The 20,551-nt window shown below is 42.8% G+C and overlaps 1 pseudogene; it reads left to right on the forward strand.

The window, feature by feature from the left end:
• The window catches only part of LOC106602852 (ribokinase-like), an 81,815-nt pseudogene that overhangs the window by 20,936 nt on the left and 40,328 nt on the right, over positions 1-20,551 (forward strand).

Consider the following 20,551-nt stretch of genomic DNA (forward strand, 5'->3'; position numbering starts at 1 on the left):
GCAGGGTCGTACTCTATGAATGTTGTAGAGCATGAACCTACAGGATCGGGTCACCGCCTTGATGCTAGTGGAGAACGACAGGGTGTTGTCCAGGGTCACGCCAAGGTTCTTAGCACTCTGGGAGGAGGACACAATGGAGGAGGACACACCCAGGTTACTGGAAATTCTGAGGATGGGAAAAACAACAAATACCTATTTTTTTTATGTAAACTTACTGTAATACACACACCCACACCCACACACATACTGTATACATGCACACACACCCACATGAAAAAATACTATGGTATATTATGGTTAAATACTATGGTTAATTCCTATATTGTTGATGTAAAGAATACTTGTTGGTTGAGAGGGATGAGGTAAAAGGAACGGCAAATAAGTCTGACTGCACAACCGATTGGCAAACGTATTGCAAATTGAGACATCATGTGACTAAATTGAATAAAAAGAAGAAGATAAATGACATAAAGAATGATAGTAAAAAGCTTTGGAGCACCTTAACCCTTTGATGCGTACAATCACGTATATTTGTGATCATTGTTGAGTGGTCCCTGCAGCGTACGATCTCAAATATGTGATTGGAACAGTAGCCACAGAACATATGACGCAACAAACGCGTCTAAACAGCATTGTTGTCTGAACAGCATCTAAATATTTTTTTTGTACTGATGGAAAATAAAGGTCTTAAACTTTATTCCTCAATTTGACCTTTTATTGTAAAAGATAAATGCAAACTTCATCATCAATGCATCACACGGAACACATCCACAGCCAAACTCATTCCATGAACCAGTCAAATAACAGGTTGTGCTGACAAAAAACAAAACATAGGTTAACCTGTTATGGCTAGGGGGCAGTATTTTCACGGCTGGATAAAAAACGTACTCGATTTAATCTGGTTACTACTCCTGCCCAGTAACTAGAATATGCATATAATTATTGGCTTTGGATAGAAAACACCCTAAAGTTTCTAAAACTGTTTGAATGGTGTCTGTGAGTATAACAGAACTCATATGGCAGGCAAAAACCTGAGAAGATTTCATGCAGGAAGTGGCCTGTCTGACAAGGTGTCGTTCTTCTTGTCTCTGTTTATTGAAGAGTGAGGATCTTAGCTGTCCCGTGACACTTCCTATGGCTGCCATAGGTTCTCAGAAGGCGGCAAAATGCTGGATCGTGGCTTTGCAGGCTCTGGCTGAAACAAAGTAGCGCGTTTGGGTAGTGGCTGGTTACAGTACTGTGAGACTCAGGCTCGTGCCCGCATCGACCGAAAGCTTTGTTTTCTTTCCTCTGTTTAGCTAAATGGACATTCCCGGTCGGAATATTATCGCTTTTTTACGAGAAAAATGGCATAAAAATGGATTTTAAACAGCGGTTGACATGCTTCGAAGTACGGTAATGGAATATTTAGATTTTTTTTGTCACGAATTGCGCCATGCGCACGACCCTTCTTTACCATTCGGATAGTGTCTAGGACGCACGAACAAAACGCCGCTATTCGGATATAACGATGGATTATTTTGGACCAAACCAACATTTGTTATTGAAGTAGCAGTCCTGGGAGTGCATTCTGACGAAGACAACAAAAGGTAATCAAACTTTTATAATAGTAAATCTGATATTGGTGAGTGCTAAACTTGCCGGGTGTCTAAATAGCTAGCCCATGATGCCTGGGCTATGTACTTAGAATATTGCAAAATGTGCTTTCACCAAAAAGCTATTTTAAAATCGGACATATCGAGTGCATAGAGGAGTTCTGTATCTATAATTCTTAAAATGATTGTTATGCTTTTTGTGAACGTTTATCATGAGTAATTTAGTAAATTGTTAGCAAATTCCCCGGAAGTTTGCGGGGGGTATGCTAGTTCTGAACGTCACATGCTAATGTAAAAAGCTGTTTTTTGATATAAATATGAACTTGATTGAACAAAACATGCATGTATTGTATAACATAATGTCCTAGGTGTGTCATCTGATGAAGATCATCAAAGGTTAGTGCTGCATTTAGCTGTCTTCTGGGTTTTTGTGACATTATATGCTAGCTTGAAAAATGGGTGTCTGATTATTTCTGGCTTGGTACTCTGCTGACATAATCTAATGTTTTGCTTTCGCTGTAAAGCCTTTTTGAAATCGGACAGTGTGGTTAGATAAAGGAGAGTCTTATCTTTAAAATGCTGTGAAATAGTCATATGTTTGAAAAATTGAAGTTTTTGTATTTTTGAGGAATTTGTAATTCGCGCCACGCCTATCATTGGATATTGGAGCAGGTGTTCCGCTAGCGGAACGTCTAGATGTAAGAGGTTTTAACGACCAAACAGCTAGACTTGTTTATAATGTACCATATCTCTTCTGGAGCTCTGTCAGCGTGACCATTGGGTTCTTGGTCACCTCCCTGACCAAGGCCCTTCTCCCCCGATTGCTCAGTTTGGCCGGGTAACCAGCTCTAGGAAGAGTCTTGGTGGTTCCAAACTTCTTCCAATGATGGAGGCCACTGTGTTCTTGGGGACCTTCAATGCCGCAGAAATGATTTGGTACCCTTTCCCAGATCTGTGCCTCGACACAATCCTGTCTTGGAGCTCTACGGACAATTCCTTTGACCTCATGGCTTGGTTTTTGCTCTGACATCCACTGTCAACTGTGGGACCTTATATAGACATTTCTGTCGTATTTACTGTAGAGTTTTGGCAGTCTGTAGTATACCCTAGCATTTACAATAGTGTTCTACAGTATACTACAGAATTCTATAGTAAGTACTACACATGATTGAGGTATACTACAGTGTGTAGTATAGCATTCTACAGTATACTACAGTTTACTATAGTAAGTACACACACACACTTTATCAATAACCAAATGTCGATAATAGCTAAGGGTCATGGTGAAAAACAAGTTATTTACCCTGTTCTTGCCAACCTGCTGTGACCCTGAAGTCGCCTGGTGAGTCTCTGTTAGAGGAGAAAGCAGACAGAGGAGAAAGCAGACAGACAACTCTCTCTGACATCACCAGCCCGTAGGGTGGTAGCCTGGTGGAGAGAGGGCGGTGGAAAGCATGGCCCAACCCTGTAGTGAGTCAGGCATTACTGGCATTGGCACTGACATAGTTAAATCAAAGCAGTTGTGGTTTGGGTCTTGGCAGAGATCATATCACCAGAGAACAATTATTTCTGTCTCAATAATGGACATATCATTGAACCCGTGTCATAGCTTTTGTAAGTTACTTTTAAACTTTTTAATAAAGTGTTGTATTATAAGTCTGTGAGGGATATTTTGACCTGTGCTATTTCTCCCTCTGCCAGGCACCAAGGCTACCCAAGGCGGGAGAGACCATCCGTGGTCACAAGAGTCATCTCTTCAGTAGGTCCTATGATTGAGTGTAGTCTGGCCCAGGAGTGTGAAGGTGAACGGAAAGGCACTGGAGCAACGAACTGCCCTTGCTGTCTCTGCCTAGCCGGTTCCCCTCTCTCCACTGGGATTCTCTGCCTCTAACCCTATTACAGGGGCCAAGTCACTGGCTTACTGGTGCTCTTCCATGCCGTCCCTAGGAGGGGTGAGTCACTTGAGTGGGTTGAGTCACTGACGTGGTCTTCCTGTCTGGGTTGTCGCCCCCCCATGGGTTGTGCCGTAGCGGAGATCTTTGTAGGCTATACTCAGCCTTGTCTCAGGATGGTAAGTTGGTGGTTAAAGATATCACTCTAGTGGTGTGGAGGCTGTGCTTTGGCAAAGTGGGTGGGGTTATATACTGCCTGTTTGGCCCTGTCCGGGGGTATCATCGGATGGGGCCACAGTGTCTCCTGACCCCTCCTGTCTCAGCCTCCAGTATTTATGCTGCAGTAGTTTATGTGTCGGGGGGCCAGGGTCAGTCTGTTATATCTGGAGTATTTCTCCAGTATGCTCTCTCTAATTCTTTCTTTCTTTCTCTCTCTCGGGGGACCTGGGCACTAGGACCATGCCTCAGGACTACCTGGCATGATGACTCCTTGCTGTCCCCAGTCCACCTGGCCGTGCTGCTGCTCCAGTTTCAACTGTTCTGCCTGCGGCTATGGAACCCTGACCTGTTCACCGGACGTGCTACCTGTCCTAGACCTGCTGTTTTCAAGTCTCTAAAGACAGCAGGAGCGGTAGAGATACTCTCATTGATCCGCTATGAAAAGCCAACTGACATTTACTCCTGAGGTGCTGACCTGTTGCACCCTCGACAACTACTGTAATTATTATTATTTGAGCATGCCGGCCATTTATGAACATTTGAACATCTTGGCCATGTTCTGTTATAATCTCCACCCGGCACAGCCAGAAGAGGACTGGCCACCCCTCACAGCCTGGTTCCTCTCTAGGTTTCGGCCTTTCTAGGGAGTTGTTCCTAGCCACCGTGCTTCTACACCTGCATTGCTTGCTGTTTGGGGTTTTTGGCTGGGTTTCTGACAAGTTCTTCATCGGTTTCAGAGGCATAGGGTCAAACCAGTGTATTCTGGCAGCTAGAATAGAAGCCGAAACTGCCATGGTATGCAAGGTATGACACTGTGATAGTCTCTCTCTCTCTCTCTCTCTCTCTCTCTCTCTCTCTCTCTCTCTCTCTCTCTCTCTCTCTCTCTCTCTCTCTCTCTCTCTCTCTCTCTCTCTCTCTCTCTCTCTCTCTCTCTCTCTCTCTCTCTCTCTCTCTCTCTCTATCTATATATATATATATATATATATAGAGAGAGTGGGGGAAAAAAGTATTTGATCCCCTGCTGATTTTGTACGTTTGCCCACTGACAAAGAAAGGATCCGTATAGACTGATCATTTCTTTGTAAGTGGGCAAACGTACAAAATCAGCAGGGGATCAAATACTTAAAAAAAAAAAAATATATATATATATATATATAAGCATTCCGCAGTAAGGTCTACACCTGTTGTATTCGGCGCATGTGACAAATACAATTTGAAATGTATCTACTTACCTACCAACCAGTCGATTACTATTTTACCTTAGTCATGCCGACCTCCTCTCACCCCACCTGTCAACGCCCTGGCCCTCATTCTCTCTTGATCTTTACCATTACACACAGATAACACACACCCAAACACCACTCTCCTTCAAACACCCATTATTCCCATACATCCAACCCAAGGTTTCTAATCAGCTAGGCACAGCACAGCATGAAAAACTTTCACCAAAGTAGCTGAAGCCCCACCTCTGTAAAGAACAAAGGGCCAGATCGATATGCAAGTACAACGCAAGAGCGGCTCTCCAGGCATGGGCACAGCCCAAAACTAGATGCCTAGGCTTTTAAGAAACATCGAAGGAGGAAGGCCGCACTTCAAACAAAAAGGGGGCCAAGGCTGCCACTGTAGTGCTACTACCGCTGCATACTACACATCATAGGCAGTTAGGGCACAGATGCCTCTTTGGCTTCTTGTTTGAAAGCGTAGGATAAAAGTGGGGAGCCTGAGGGCGAGGTGGGGACCCCGTTGATGCCCCCCGAGTGAGTTTATGATGTGGACATCCCAGAGCGGATGGAGGGAAGTGGGGAGGATGAGGGAGGAGAGGTGGACATGAGGAGGCGTCGGACGGGTGGGATCGTCATATCTTGAAGGCTTGGCGCAATGGCCATGTGTGTGTGTGTGTTTGTGTGTGTCGATATGTGTGTGTGTGTGTGTGTGTGTGTGCATGTGTTTGTGTTGAGTGACGGCACTTTGCCAGTATGCCAGCGGGGTACAAGAAAATACAACCAATTCTGTTGATTTCTCATGTATGGCTTAGATCAGTGTTTTCAAAGTTTCATCATGACATTTTTCTTTCAGGTTGGCAAAGACTTTGGAGAAAACTAAATTCTGAATTTCAAGGACAATGGTGTATCCACAGGTTGGAACACCAAAACTTATTTCAAAACTAGCTTAAAACTGAACAGATAGACGTGATTTCATGGCATGCATCATCCCAGACCTTGATCGAAATAGTACGTTTTCTTATGCTTGGTTTAAAATTGAGGTTGCGCAGCATAACTGAACCAATGGAATAGTCCCAAAAGTGTCAAACGATTAGAAATGAATGGTTACATTATATGTATTGAAATGCTTAATGTTTCTAATTTTTTTCTCCCTCTCTAGACTTTGTGGGGCAGATGGCTGACGCTGCCACTGGTTCTGCCTCTGTCATTGTCAACGATGCAGGTAAACAAGGGCAGTAGGCCCTGTTGGAATGTTATCCACCCCCCCCCAACAAATAACATACACACAATCACTCACTCATCGAATGTGCACGTACTTGGTTACACACTCAGACACACACATACTGTACATATGCTTTACTTAGGAGCATGATTCGTTGGATGTGTACTAACATACAAACAGACACACATAAACACACTAGGTGCATCTGAATGGGGAAAGGATTAGCAAGCACCACTCTACTACTTCCATATAAACCCTACTCACCACAGAGTGTAAAATTAGCTTGGGCTCTCTCTATATCTGCGTCTATGTCTGCAAATAGAACCAGGTGCTGATATGTGGGTGAGTGCACTGCTTGAGTGTGTGTGTGTGAATAGGCGTAAATCTGGAGAATCCTGCTGAGGTACACAGATAGAAACAGACACACATCCGATTGTTCTGGACCAAGTTCTGGTGGTCAAAAGATATGCTTAGCAAAAATAAAACTCTGCAAACTACAGAGCACTCTGTGCAATGTGTGCAAGACTAAGGAGCTGATTGTGGACTATAGGAAAAGGCGGGCCGAACAGGCCCCCATTAACATCGATGGGGCTGTAGTGGAGCGGGTCGAGAGTTTCAAGTTTCTTGGTGTCCACATCACCAACGAACTATCATGGTCCAAACATACCAAGACAGTCGTGAAGAGGGTACGACAAAACCTTTTCCCCCCCAGGAGACTGAAAAGATTTGGCATGGGTCCCCAGATCCTCAAAAGGTTCTACAGCTGCACCACCGAGAGCATCCTGACCGGTTGCATCACCGCCTGGTATGGCAACTGCTCGGCATCCGACCGTAAGGCGCTACAGAGGGTAGTGCGAACAGTCCTCTGTAGCTGCCATCCAGGACCTATAGAATAGGCATGTCAGAGGAAAGCCCATAAAATTGTCAGAGACTCCAGTCACCCAAGTTATAGACTGTTTTCTCTGCTACTGCAAGGCAAGCAGTACCGGAGCGCCAAGTCTAGGACCAAGAGGATCCTCAACTGCTTCTACCCCCAAGCCATAAGACTGCTGAACAACTAATAAAATCGCCACCGGACAATTTACATTGACCCCCCTCCCTTTTGTACACTGCTGCTACTCGTTGTTATTATCTATGCATAGTCACTTCATCCCCACCTACATGTACAAATAACCTCAACTAATCTGTACCCCCGCACACTAACTCGGTACCGATGCCCCCTGTAGAAAACCTCCTTATTGTTATTGTTATTGTGTTACTTTTTTATTTTAGTCTACTTGGTAAATATTTTCTTAACACTTCTTGAACTGCACTGTTGGTTAAGGGCTTGTAAGTAAACATTTCACGGTAAAGTCTACACTTTTTTTATTCGGCGCATGTGACAAATAACGTTTGATTTGATTTTTATAATGCTACCAAGTGTGATATAGCCTATTAAGCTAGCTAGAAGACAATGTATTGATCCTCATGTCCTAATTAGGTCTCCATACAAAGACAAAAAAGCAGTAAACAGGTAGCACATGGAGTAATTGTGTGTAGGAAGATGTTTGACTATGATCTTTTAGCAACTGCTTCCAGGCCTGCTAAGACGTTTAAATAGAAATAGTTATGTCTAGAACTGGGGATGATCCAGAATCAGTCAGTATGGCAGAAAATAGGCTAACAAATGGAATCAGTTGGCATGGAAGAAAGTACACTAACCAATGCATGTGGGCACCAACAGATTTGAACGAGGTTGAATAGATAAAGATTCTCGTTGAAAACAATGGTCTATGGTCATTTCCGTTCGAACTGAATCCAGGAAATGTATTTATTTTGTGGATACAGATGCAGATATAAAGGGAGTCCTGGCTAATTTTACAATATACGCAGAGAAGACACAAACAGAAACACACATACATATGTTGTCGTATGCAAGGGCGAGTGAGCTTTCTGTCCCGTCATCATCTTTCCATTGGGCCACTTCCAGTTGTGTCACGTCCGCAGGGGAGATCGCCATTGTGATTGTGGCCGGCGCCAACCTGCTGGTGGTTGGCAAGGATCTGTGGCGGGCCCTGTCAGCCCTGATCCATGCCAAGGTGCTGGTGTGCCAGCTGGAAGTCAGCCCGAACACCTCCCGGCAGGCCCAGCTCCTGGCCCAGGTCAGTCTGGACGTCTGTCTTCGTACTATCTAAGTCTGTTTGTCTGTCTGTCTGTCTTGGAAAACAACGGTACATCTGGATGTAGGCCACGACGCTCTATCATCATTAGCACCCCGATCTATTCTTGGACTGTGTCGGGGTCACACAGACATCTGGGGAGTTGGGACATCCAGGAACATCTGGCCCTGGTGTCAGAGGCCCGTTATTAGTAACCATCACCAGCATGCCGTAACAGGCACTCAACCACAGATGGGCAATCTGGGCAACCCATATGGCACCGCACGCCATCTCAGACATGCCACCCCTGATATCATACACCTCTGCATGGATTATGCCAATCAGCCAATAAACTCCCTCTACCAAGGCGCTAATTGGCATCACTGCATGGAGCGAAAGGAGCCACTGTGAAGTGATAGTGATGATTGCAGTGCTAGTGGATTACGTGAATGTCCCCCCTCCCACCCGGTGGGCTCGCTGCTGCCGGGCTTACGCATATGACACCTCGGGAAATTTCCTCAAGGATGAAAAGTTAAACAGATATGTAGAAATAACTCTCCATGGTTGCGGTCCTGCTTCTTGCTTTTTCATTATCTAAACTTGGTGTAGCTTCAAATATAATCACTGAAATAATTCTTCAAAGATTGAATAATTTTGTAAGATATTTATGTATGGATTTACTGTGTACAGTATGTACTATACAGCCCAATGGGATTGCTTTCATTGTGACGCACTGTTTTGATAAAAAAATCATACGCTGAATATGTATTTCTTTTTTTGCCTGTGTGTCCTTTTCCACCAACAAATTAATATGTTGTTTATTCTCCATCTCTCCATCTCTGTCTCTATATCCTTTCACTCTACCTCATTAGAAAGATGGGGGCAATTAGATGAACCTGTAAGGGGTAATGCATCCATCCAAAGCGCTTTCTCTTACTATCTCTCTCCCTTTTTTTTTCTTTTTTTCTAACTCTTACCTTCTCTCTCTCTCTCCCTATTTCACTCTCTCTTTCCCTCTGCTTCTATCTCTCTCCATCTCTCTTTCTTTTCTGCTATCTGTTCAAGAAGCAACTTTGCTATTTTCTTACCAGACACAATTAGAGCCTATTATTAAACCCTCTCCAAACACCCCCAGTGACCTGTGTGTGTGTGTGTGTGTGTGTGTGTGTGTGTGTGTGTGTGTGTGTGTGTGTGTGTGTGTGTGTGTGTGTGTGTGTGTGTGTTAGAGACTGTGTAACGTCTGCTTCCAACTCACACTCTCAAACACATAGATCCCTGAACGCAGCTCACTCTCCAGATCCCAATCACCTGAATTCTGATCACTTGTTCACACACCTGTATGTCATTATCACACAATATTTAGTTCAGTTATTTGCACCCCATCATTGAGAGGTGTTGTTTGTTTTGTGACACTTCTATCCGGAGCGCTGTTTTTTTCCCCCGTAATTTAATCCTCCTGTGTATGATAGTTTTGGCCTGCCTCACAAACGATGCCTTTTGCCTATTCCCTGCCTGTACTTTAGCCTATTGGATTTCCTGTTATCAATTTACTGCCTGATCTACCAGACAACGTTACTAGCCTTTTCCCTGCCTGTACTGTTGCCTTTTTGGACACCCTGTGTATGACCTTCTGCCTGTCCCTGGACCCAGCTACCTGTCTCCTCCTGTGGTCCTTTACCAATAAACACCTACTGCGCACTGCACTTGAAACCAGCTCTTCTGTCTCCCATTGTGTACACATACAGACTGTGCTTACAGTATTTCTCTCTTTCAGCCCCGATCCCTCCTTTTTCTCTACTTCTCTCATTCTCCTCTTCTGCCTCTTTGAAACACCTGCCTTCTCTTTCTTTCTCTATCACTTTCTCCATCCCTACATTTCTGTCTCTCATCATTACAGTTTTCAAAAACTCTGCTCTGTGTGTGTGTGGTGTGTGTGTGTGTGCATGCAAATACATTGGAGGATGGCAATTACAAATACACGCAGCTCAGCCAACCCGACAGACCAAAAGACCCAGGTTGTGTTGCAAATGGGATCCTATTCCCAATATAGTGCACTACTTTTGACCACGGCTCACACTGTTAAAAATTTCTTTTTGGATCAACCCCAAAGAAATACTTCAACTTACTTTTTACAGAAGACCTTCACATTTAGTAACTGCAATATCATAACCAAGCTATGGATAACTTAACTTAGAAACCTTATCAGGCTCTTTAGTATCACATGCAATTATGCAAGTACTGTATCATTACAGATACTGACAGTGTACAAGTTCCAGCTTGAAAAACAAATACAATAGGCCACATTAACTGGAATGTCACTCTTACAAGTGGGCAAAAAGCACTAACTGAAATCCACGCCCCCAATAAGCCACTCTTCAGATAGGCTGACGCCTACTACACTGCCTCCACTGCTATTCAATGCTCATGAGCATGAGGTGTTGAAAGCAATTCAGAAGCTTTCATTCAATATAAAAAAATCTGACAAATAGAATAGAATAGGTTGAATGAACCAAAGCGGAATTTTCTATCATTCTAATCAGTAAAAACACATCACATGAACAACTGCGCCATCCCACTTTTTACAGTGCATAGGGAATAGGGTGCCATTTAGAATGCACATCCAGACTCACAACACCTCCAGACATGACTCAGAACATGTACATCTCTTATAGATGTTACCAAAACATCTGCCACAACAGATGTGCCTCTAACCCACCCTCTCTCTTCACATCTACTACAGCTGTTCTCCACAACACCGGGAGTGAAAAATGGCTGACTGATGACTATTAGCTAACAGCTAAGTATTTAGCACTGTGTCTGGCGCTTACAGTTGAAGTAGGAAGTTTACTTACACCTTAGCCAGATACATTTAAACTCAGTTTTTCACAATTCCTGACATTTAATCCTAGTAAAAATTCCCTGTTTTAGGTCAGTTCGGATCACCACTTTATTTTAAGAATGTGAAATGTCAGAATAATAGTAGAGAGAATGATTTATTTCAGCTTTTATTTATTTCATTGCATTCCCAGTGGGTCAGAAGTTTACATACACTCAATTAGTATTTAGTAGCATTGCCTTTAAATTGTTTAACTTGGGTCAAATGCTTCGGATAGCCTTCCACAGGCTTCCCACAATAAGTTGGGTGAATTTTGGCCCAATCCTCCTGACAGAGCTGGTGTAACTGAGTCAGGTTTGAAAGGCCTCCTTGCTCGCACATGCTTTTTCAGTTCTGCCCACAAATTTTTGATGGGATTGCGGTCAGGGATTTGTGATGGCCACTCCAATACCTTGACTTTGTTGTCTTTAAGCCATTTTGCCACAACTTTGGAAGTATGCTTGGGGTCATTGTCCATTTGGAAGACCCATTTGTGACCAAGCTTTAACTTCCTGATTGATGTCTTGAGATGTTGCTTCAATATATTCACATCATTTTACTTCCTCATGATGCCATCTATTTTGTGAAGTGCACCACTCCCTCCTGCAATCAAAGCACCCCTACAACATGATGCTGCCACCCCCGTGCTTCACGGTTGGGATGTTGTTCTTCGGCTTCCCCCTTTTACCTCCAAACATAACGATGATCATTATGGCCAAACAGTTCTATTTTTGTTTCATCAGACCAGGGGACATTTCTCCAAAAAGTACGATCTTTGTCCCCATGTGCAGTTGCAAACCGTAGTCTGGCTTTTTTATGGCAGTTTTGGAGCAGTGGCTTCTTCCTTGCTGAGCGGCCCTTCAGGTTATGTCGATATAGGACTCGTTTTACTGTGGATATAGATACCTGTTTCCTCCAGCATCTTCACCAGGTACTTTGCTGTTGTTCTGGGATTGATTTGCACTTTCGCACCAAAGTACATTCATCTCTAGGAGACAGAACACGTCTCCTTCCTGAGCGGTATGACGGCTACGTGGTCCCATGGTGTTCATACTTGCGTACTATTGTTTGTACAGATGAACGTGGTACCTTCAGGCATTTGGAAATTGCTCCCAAGGATGAACCAGACTTGTGGAGGTCTACAATTTCTTTTCTGAGGTCTTGGCTGATTTCTTTTGATTTTCCCATAATGTCAAGCAAAGAGGCACTGAGTTTGAAGGTAGGCCTTGAAATACATCCACAGGTACACCTCCAATTAACTCAAATTATGTAAATTAGCCTATCAGAAGATTCTAAAGCCATGACATCATTTTCTGGAATTTTCCAAGCTGTTTAAAGGCAGAGTGAACTTAGTTTATGTAAACTTCTGACCCACTGGAAATGTGATGCAGTGAATTATAAGTGAAATAATCTGTCTGTTTACAATTGTTGGAAAAATTACTTGTGTCATGCACAAAGTAGATGTCCTAACTGACTTGCCAAAACTATAGTTTGTTAACAATATTTTTTTTTGGAGTGGTTGAAAAACGAGTTTTAATGACTCCAACCTAAGTGAATGTAAACTTCCGGCTTTGGGCCGAGTCATTGTCTCTTTATGGTTATGACTGACTGAGACATTAGGAACTTGTTGATTATTATGGGTCTGCCCTGCAGGGTTGGGGTCCTCCATTACCATTTAGTCAATTCTCAGGAATTATAGTGAAATTACAACGCAAATTTTCCTTTACTTCCTGATTTGATTTGCCTAGGTCCAGTATTACCATTATTTGTTACTGTCGTGACCTTGATTTGACTGAATTAGAATAGAGTTGACCCCAACCCTGCTGTAATGTCAAGTGTATTGGGCACACGTTATTGTTTGTGCAATTTTGTGCACTGTAGCTAATTCACAAGCATTGCTCTGGACTGTGGTTGAACATCCTCCTCTGGTGATGTGGTCGATGTGAACAGATGGCAGATGGTTCTCAAGATAGGGGTGAGGAAGAGGGTGATAGCGCTGGCCGTACAGCTGAACTGGCGGTGCCTCTTTAGTTTACACTGTTTTTCGATACACAAGCATAGATGAGAGAGACAAAGAGTGAGAGAAGGATGAGAGTGGGAGGAATTAGAGAAAGAGGGACCAGAGTACAGTATTTGAGATAGAGATTCAGAGAGAAAGGAAGGGCAAAGTCTAGAAAGAGGAGATAGACAAAAGACAGAGAGGGGGAGATAGAAAGAAAGAATGAGCTGAGAGATGGAAGTTAAGTTGAGACCCGCTGTGAAAGAGAAGAGGGGGCAGATATTGAGAGAGGGGAGAGAGAGGAAAGAGAGTTGTTTCTTTGATCCAGAAACTCCTTGGAAAGTGGAAGGAAGGTATGATCTGTATCATGTGTTTGTGTCTGTGTGTGTGACACGCTGTTTCCTATTTTACTTGAAAGAGGCCCCAGCATCCACCTCAGAGTGCGAGGTGGCCAAAGCCCTGAGCAAACCCACGCAGCTGCTCACTTACGCACACCCACACACATACACAATCACATACTCACACACAGATACAAAATAGGGTTTTATTTCACAGACATGCAAGAATACAAAAGGCCTTTAGAGTAAATATGCAGGGAGATATTTAGATTAGTCACATACACAGTTATTTTGTGCCAAATAGAAATGAATGGTAAATAATGTATTGTGTCATTTTAGAGTTACTTTAATTGTAAATAAGAAGAGAATATGTTTCTAAACCCTTCTACATTAATCTGAATGCTATAATGATTACTGGTAATCCTTAATAAATCCTGAGTAATGATGAGTGAGAAAGTTAGAGGCATAAATATCATACTCCCCCCAAAAATGCTAACCTCCCCTGTTATTGTAATGGTGAGAGGTCTTGGAGGAATGATATTTGTGCGTCTGTAACTTTCTCATTTATCATTATTCCCGATTCATTCAGGACTATCCGTAATCATGGTAGCAACCACATTAACGTAGAAGTGTTTAGAAACCAGTGGAGGCTGGTGGGTGGAGCTATAGGAGGATGGGCTCATTGTAATGACTGGAATGGAATTTTTGGAACGGATTCAAATGGGGTGTTGATATGGTTGTGGATATGGTTGATACCGTTTCATTCTATTCTTATTTACAATAAAAGTCCCTCTAAAATGACACAATACATTATTTACCATTAATTTCTATTTGGAACAACATTTTCTGAAACACAAGTTTTGAGACCAAATACTAAACTTTTGACTACTTTAATACACACACAGTGCCTTCAGAAAGTATTTATACCTCTTGATGTATTCCACATTTTTGGTTGCGTTACAGCCTGAATTCAAAATGGATTACATTTATATTGTTCCTCACCCATCTACACACAATACCCCATAAGGACAAAGTGAAACCATGTTTTTTGAAATATTTGCAAATGTATTGAAAATGAAATACAGAAGTATCTAAAAAATCTGGAATAAATCAAGGCTATATCAATACTATCTGAAGGCACTGTATAAGTGCATTTGTCCCAATTCTTTTGGTCCCCTAAAATGGGGGGATGATGTAGTAAAAGTGCTGTAATTTCTAAACGGTTCACCCGATTTGGATGAAAATACCCTCAAATTAAAGCTAATTAATTATCGTTCAAATCCAATGTGCTGGGGTAGATCCCCCCCCCCCTCTCTCTCAAAAAAGGTCACAGTCCCAATACTTTTGGAGTTCACTGCATGTACATCCACACACACACATACACAGAATAACATGATGTTGGATAAAAAATATGTAGGTTTAAGTGTCATGAATATGCACTGTGTAGACTGGGATACAACACATACACTGAGAATAACCACCTCAAAAACACGCACAGGGTTACAAATTAAATTGTATTTGTCACATGCTTCATAAACAACAGTGAAATTCTTTCTTACGGATCCTAGTTTTCCAACAATGCAGATTTAAAGATAAAGATATAAAATAAAAATAGAAATAGTGACACGAGGCATAAATACACAGTTAATAACAATAACGAGTAAAAATAACATGACTACATACAGCTCACCCTTCCACTGATGCTTTCCCAAACACACATGCACGCATAGGTTTACACCTTGTACATAGAGGAATATACGCACACACGCAAGAACAGAGCATGTGTAAGGCCACCTCTCTGGGCACTGCTGTTTTTTCTTGTCCAGGAAATTCTAATTTGATATTTAAAAGGGCTGCTTTTTATAGCATTCATCCACTTAAGCTTTGCCTGCAGAGTGAACCCCATGGAAGCCATTGTACCCACTGAAAGAGAAATCAACGAGTTTCTGATTGGCATATAGTTGTAAAGGGAAAGTCTGTGTCGTCAGAAATTGTGGAAATTAGTAATAATGTAATTTTTGCCATTTATAGCTGATAAGTATGTGATTTTTGTTTATGAATCGAGATATTAGTTTTGATATATATCTGAATATACAATATAGGTTTAAAAGGGACTATTTACTATGTTTAACTCGAATTGTTGCTGATTGTCCAATAGGGAGGGATTTTCCCAGCAGGAAATGCTTAGCTTGTATACTGATTGTAAAAAGGAGTTTTCTAGATGTCTTTTTAGCAACCAGAAAAAATACTAACTGGTTCTCTGACTGGATAAGAGTCAAAATATGTATTTCCCAAATGTCTTGATGTCATCATAATAAAAGACCGGGTTGTAATCTTGTACAACCAGGAAACCAGTTTACAACATATAAATTACGTAATTCGGATTTTGTCCACTTGGTTGGATCAACATTGGTGTGTGCTGTAAGCTTTTTTTTATACCAACATATTTCCGTAAACACTAGCTTTCTCTTATGCCCTTTATCAAACTCAGTGAATGGAGTTGTTCAGTTGTTCCATTGTTTCAGCATTCTGCAGTGGAATGGATTGTTCTCTGGTAGCATTTACCTGATATGTACTGTACCGTTTGAGTAGGATACAGTGCCTTTGGAAAATATTCACATTTTGTTACATTATAGCCTTATTCTAAAATGGATTTTAAAAACAATACCCCATAATGAAAAAGCAAAGACAGTTTATTTTATTTTAGCAAACGCATTAAATATAAAAAACAAATACCTTATTTACATAAGTATTCAGATCCTTTGCTATGAGACTCGAAATTGAGCTCAGGTGCATCCTGTTTCCATTGATCATCCTTGAGATGTTTCTACAACTTGATTGGAGTCCACCTGATGTAAATTCAATTGATTGGACATGATTTGGAAAGGCACACACCTGTCTATATAAGGTCTCAGTTGACAGTGCATGTCAGAGCAAAAACCAAGTAATGAGGTCGAAGGAATTGTCCGTAAAGCTATGAGACAGGATTGTGTTGAGGCACAGATATGGGGAAGGGTACCAAAACATTTCTGCAGCATTGAAGGTCCCCAAGAACACAGTGGCCTCCATCATTCTTAAATGGAAGAAGTTTGGAACCACCAAGACTCTTCCTAGAGTTGCCTGCCCGGCCAAACTAGGCAATCGGGGGAGAATGGCCTTGGTTAGGGAGGTGACCAAAAACCCAGTGGTCAGTCTGACAGAGCTCTAAAGTTCCTCTGTGGAGATGGGAGAACCTTCCAGAAGGACAACCATCTCTGTAGCACTCCACCAATCAGGCCTTTACGGTAGAAGCGCCAGACGGAAGCCACTCCTCAGTAAAAGAGACATGACAGCCCACTTGGAGTTTGCCAAAAGGCACCTAAAGACTCTCAGACCATGAAAGAAAATATTCTCTGGTCTAATGAAACCAAGATTGAACTCTTTGGCCTGAATGCCAAGCATCAGGTCTAGAGAGGAAACCTGTTACCATCTCTACGGTGAAGCAAGGTGGTGGCAGCATCATGACGTGGGGATGTTTTTCAGCGGCAGGGACTGGGAGACTAGTCAGGTCGAGGCAAAGATGAACGGAGCAAAGTACAGAGAGATCCTTGAGGAAAACCTGCTCAAGAGCACTCAGGATCTCAGACTGGGGCGATGGTTCACCTTCCAACAGGACAACAACCCTAAGCACACAGCCAAGGAGTGGCTTCGGGACAAGTCTCTGAATGTCCTTGAGTGGCCCTGCCAGTGCCCAGACTTGAACCCGATCGAACATCTCTGGAGAGACCTGAAAATAGCTGTGCAGCAACGCTCTCCATCTAACCTGACAAAGCTTGAGAGGATCTGCAGAGAAGAATGGAGAAACTCCCCAAATACAGGTGTGCCAAGCTTGTAGCGTCATATCCAAGAAGAGTGAGTAAAGGGTCTGAATACTTATGTAAATGTGATATTTCAGTTTCTTTTTTTTATATAAATTTGCAAAACTTTCAAAAAACCAGTTTTTGCTTTGTCATTATGGGTAGATTGATGAGGGAAACAATTTAATCAATTTTAAAATAAGGTTTTAACCTAACAAACTGTGGAAAAAGGGGTCTGAATACTTTCCAAAGGCACTGTATATATAGATACTGTTTCCTATATCTTACAGTGAAGACCAATTTCAACCCAGCGCCGGCCATTCCAGACTTGCATTCCGATTTCTACAGAGCCTCTGATGTGTTCTGCTGTAACGAATCAGAGGTGAAATAGACAATGTGAAGCAACACACACACACACACACACACACACACACACACACACACACACACACACACACACACACCTAATATGTAAAATAACTCACTTCCTTCCATACAATGTCAATTCAAATCAAATTATAATTCTTACATGCTTCGTAAACAACAGGTGTAGACTAACAGTGAAATGATTACTTATGGGCCCTTACCAACAATGCAGAATACCCCCACCCCTCAAAAAATAAATAGAATAATAATATAAAAAATATTAACACAATAAATACATTTCAGCACCTATGTGCCTGAGGCGCTGTGGCGAGCGCTGAAGCCTGCAGTTAAAAAACAAACCCAGCCCCCCTTCCTCACCTCCTTCACAACCATTCTATTGTATCTTCAGGGTCACGGCCCCGCACATCAATAGCATAGCAGCTGCCTCACAAGTAAGTAACCCCTTTTGGCTTGAATGGAAAAGATGATTCCCTACCTGCCTCCATTTCTCCCCTCCCTCCTTTACAGTAAAGGGTGTTATGGAGCCACCTTAGCCTCACACCTCCACTGTCAGAGATGACAGATAGGGGTTGGGAATGATGGGAAACAGGGCAGATGTGTTGAGAGTGAGTCAGATTCACCCGTCGGGTAACACAGATGAGTTTGCCCAGAAACGTCTCTTAGAGGGACTTTGATGTGGTCGGTTGGGGAGGGGGTGGCTTTGCAGGTGGGGTCTTTAAAGAGTGAGTTGAAGATGGAGTCGACTGTCAGTCTTTTTCTCTTGTAAGTTTGAGTGTAAGACACACACACACTTCTTGCTTTCATCCTCTCACCGCTACTCATCTTTCAGTCAAGGCAGTGAAATGATTCACCCGCCCAGAGCACACACACACACACACAAACACCCTGATCCTCTGGGCTCCTCCGATGAATACGGAGAAGACAGATAGCTCTTTTTCTTATTTGGCAGCCGACCAGAACTGGGTGGCACCAGAGACTATGAGCACTGATAATATACTGTGTGTAGTTTATTTTTCAACTATCAATTGTGGGCTTTGAAGCCTCCTAGATGAAGTGAAAGCCTCCATTTGTGCTTAGTGTTTGTGGTAGTGGTGCCCTGACCCCCACAGAGAGGTGAGCTAGCTGAGCTCACTGTCTGGGCAGGTGTGGATGGTTGACAGATAAGATGGACGTCCACTCCTTTTCTTAAATCCCTATCTTGCTTGTGTGTGTGGTCTCCCAGTGCCATGCTGAATCTGGAAGAGGGTTGAAGGATGACAAAGTGCAAACATTCTTTGATCCACAGCCCACATAGTATGTTGCCCTGTTTATAGTGATGGGAATTAGCACCACTGTCCATTAAGGACCTCACACTGACTAGCTGCCGTATAACAGAATGGAACCGGGGTAGCTGGATTGTTATACATCCCAAAGAATGATTGAGAAATAAAGGGCCGTATGTCCAGTAAATATCCGTATCTCTTTCTGCTCTATCTAGTGTCTGTCAGCTCCTGGTAGAAGTTGCCCTCAGTCACAGATCAGTGAGAACAATATAAAACTGAACTAATACGGATATATAAAGTGTTTTTGCAAGTGATCGAAGTGCTTTAGGCTTACATTGTAGGGATAACTAATCTCATCCATCACCATTGTGTTGCACCCACCTGGGCGAAGCACACCCAAATACTCACCATACATCGATTATCACTTAGAGGTGGGTCAGAAGCCAGAAGGTTGCTGCTTCAAATCCTAGGCCACACATAATTTCCATGGTGGTCTCCACAGGCAGAGCTGCTGACTGGGGCGGATGTGGCGAGTATAGTGGATGTCGGTTGGGCTGGACAGGAGCCTGGGCTCCCGGGACTGCGTGGTGCTGTCGGCACAAGAGCCCTCGTCTCTGTCGATCCGAGTCCCCACTAAGCCAGTGACAACTGTGGATACCATGGTAAAAATATCCTTAAGGTCTTAATATCACAGTTTCCTGTTCCTAGGTAACCACGGGGGTGCAGATTTTTGCTCTTGCACAGCACTAACTGTGTGGCTGACACAAAGGGTACAGAGCTGGCTGTGGATATGTTCGCCCCAGCAATAAACATTGGCATACTGTCAAATGTCAACCATTTACCACAAGCATGAAAAAAATACTACAGTTCTTACTATAGAATTCTGTTGTAAACAGTAGAATACTATACTACACACTGTAGTACCCCTTGATCATGTGTTATACTTACTATAGAATGTTGTAGTATACTGTAGAATACTATAGTAAATACCACAGTAATGTCTGCAAAAACACTACACTTTTTCAACTATAGTAAATACTACAGTATTTCATTTGCATATAGCCTGACTATTCCCCTCCCACATATCCCAATTTATGCCACCCATTAGTGAGAAACCTACATGCCAAGTACAGACCATATTGTGTTTCATACAGGTTATAGAAATTAGCAGAGGCTCTGAACTATCCATTCAGGCCCCCAGTCCTACTACCTACCGGTTGTCACAGTATCCACAGAAGGAGGCGCCCCTCCTCGGTCGGGCGGCGCTCGGCGGTCGTCGTCGCCGGTCTACTAGCTGCCACCGATCTACTAGCTGCCACCGATCTATGTTTCTGTGTTCTTTGGTTTTTGTCTGTCTAGTTCTGCACCTGTTCCTTGTCTGTCATTAGTGGGGGGGGTATTTAGTTTGTTCCTTTGTGTTCTTTGTTCGTACGAGATTGTTTGTATGTCATGGGGCAGTTAGGAGTTTACGCTGCTTCTGATTTTCAGCTTGGTACTATTTATATTGTATTGCCGGGCTGCGCCCCGTGCGTTATCGTTTGTGGAAACGTATTCTCTCTTTTTGG

This window comes from Salmo salar, chromosome ssa01 (genome assembly GCF_905237065.1).
Source record: "Salmo salar chromosome ssa01, Ssal_v3.1, whole genome shotgun sequence".
Taxonomy (NCBI): domain Eukaryota; kingdom Metazoa; phylum Chordata; class Actinopteri; order Salmoniformes; family Salmonidae; genus Salmo; species Salmo salar.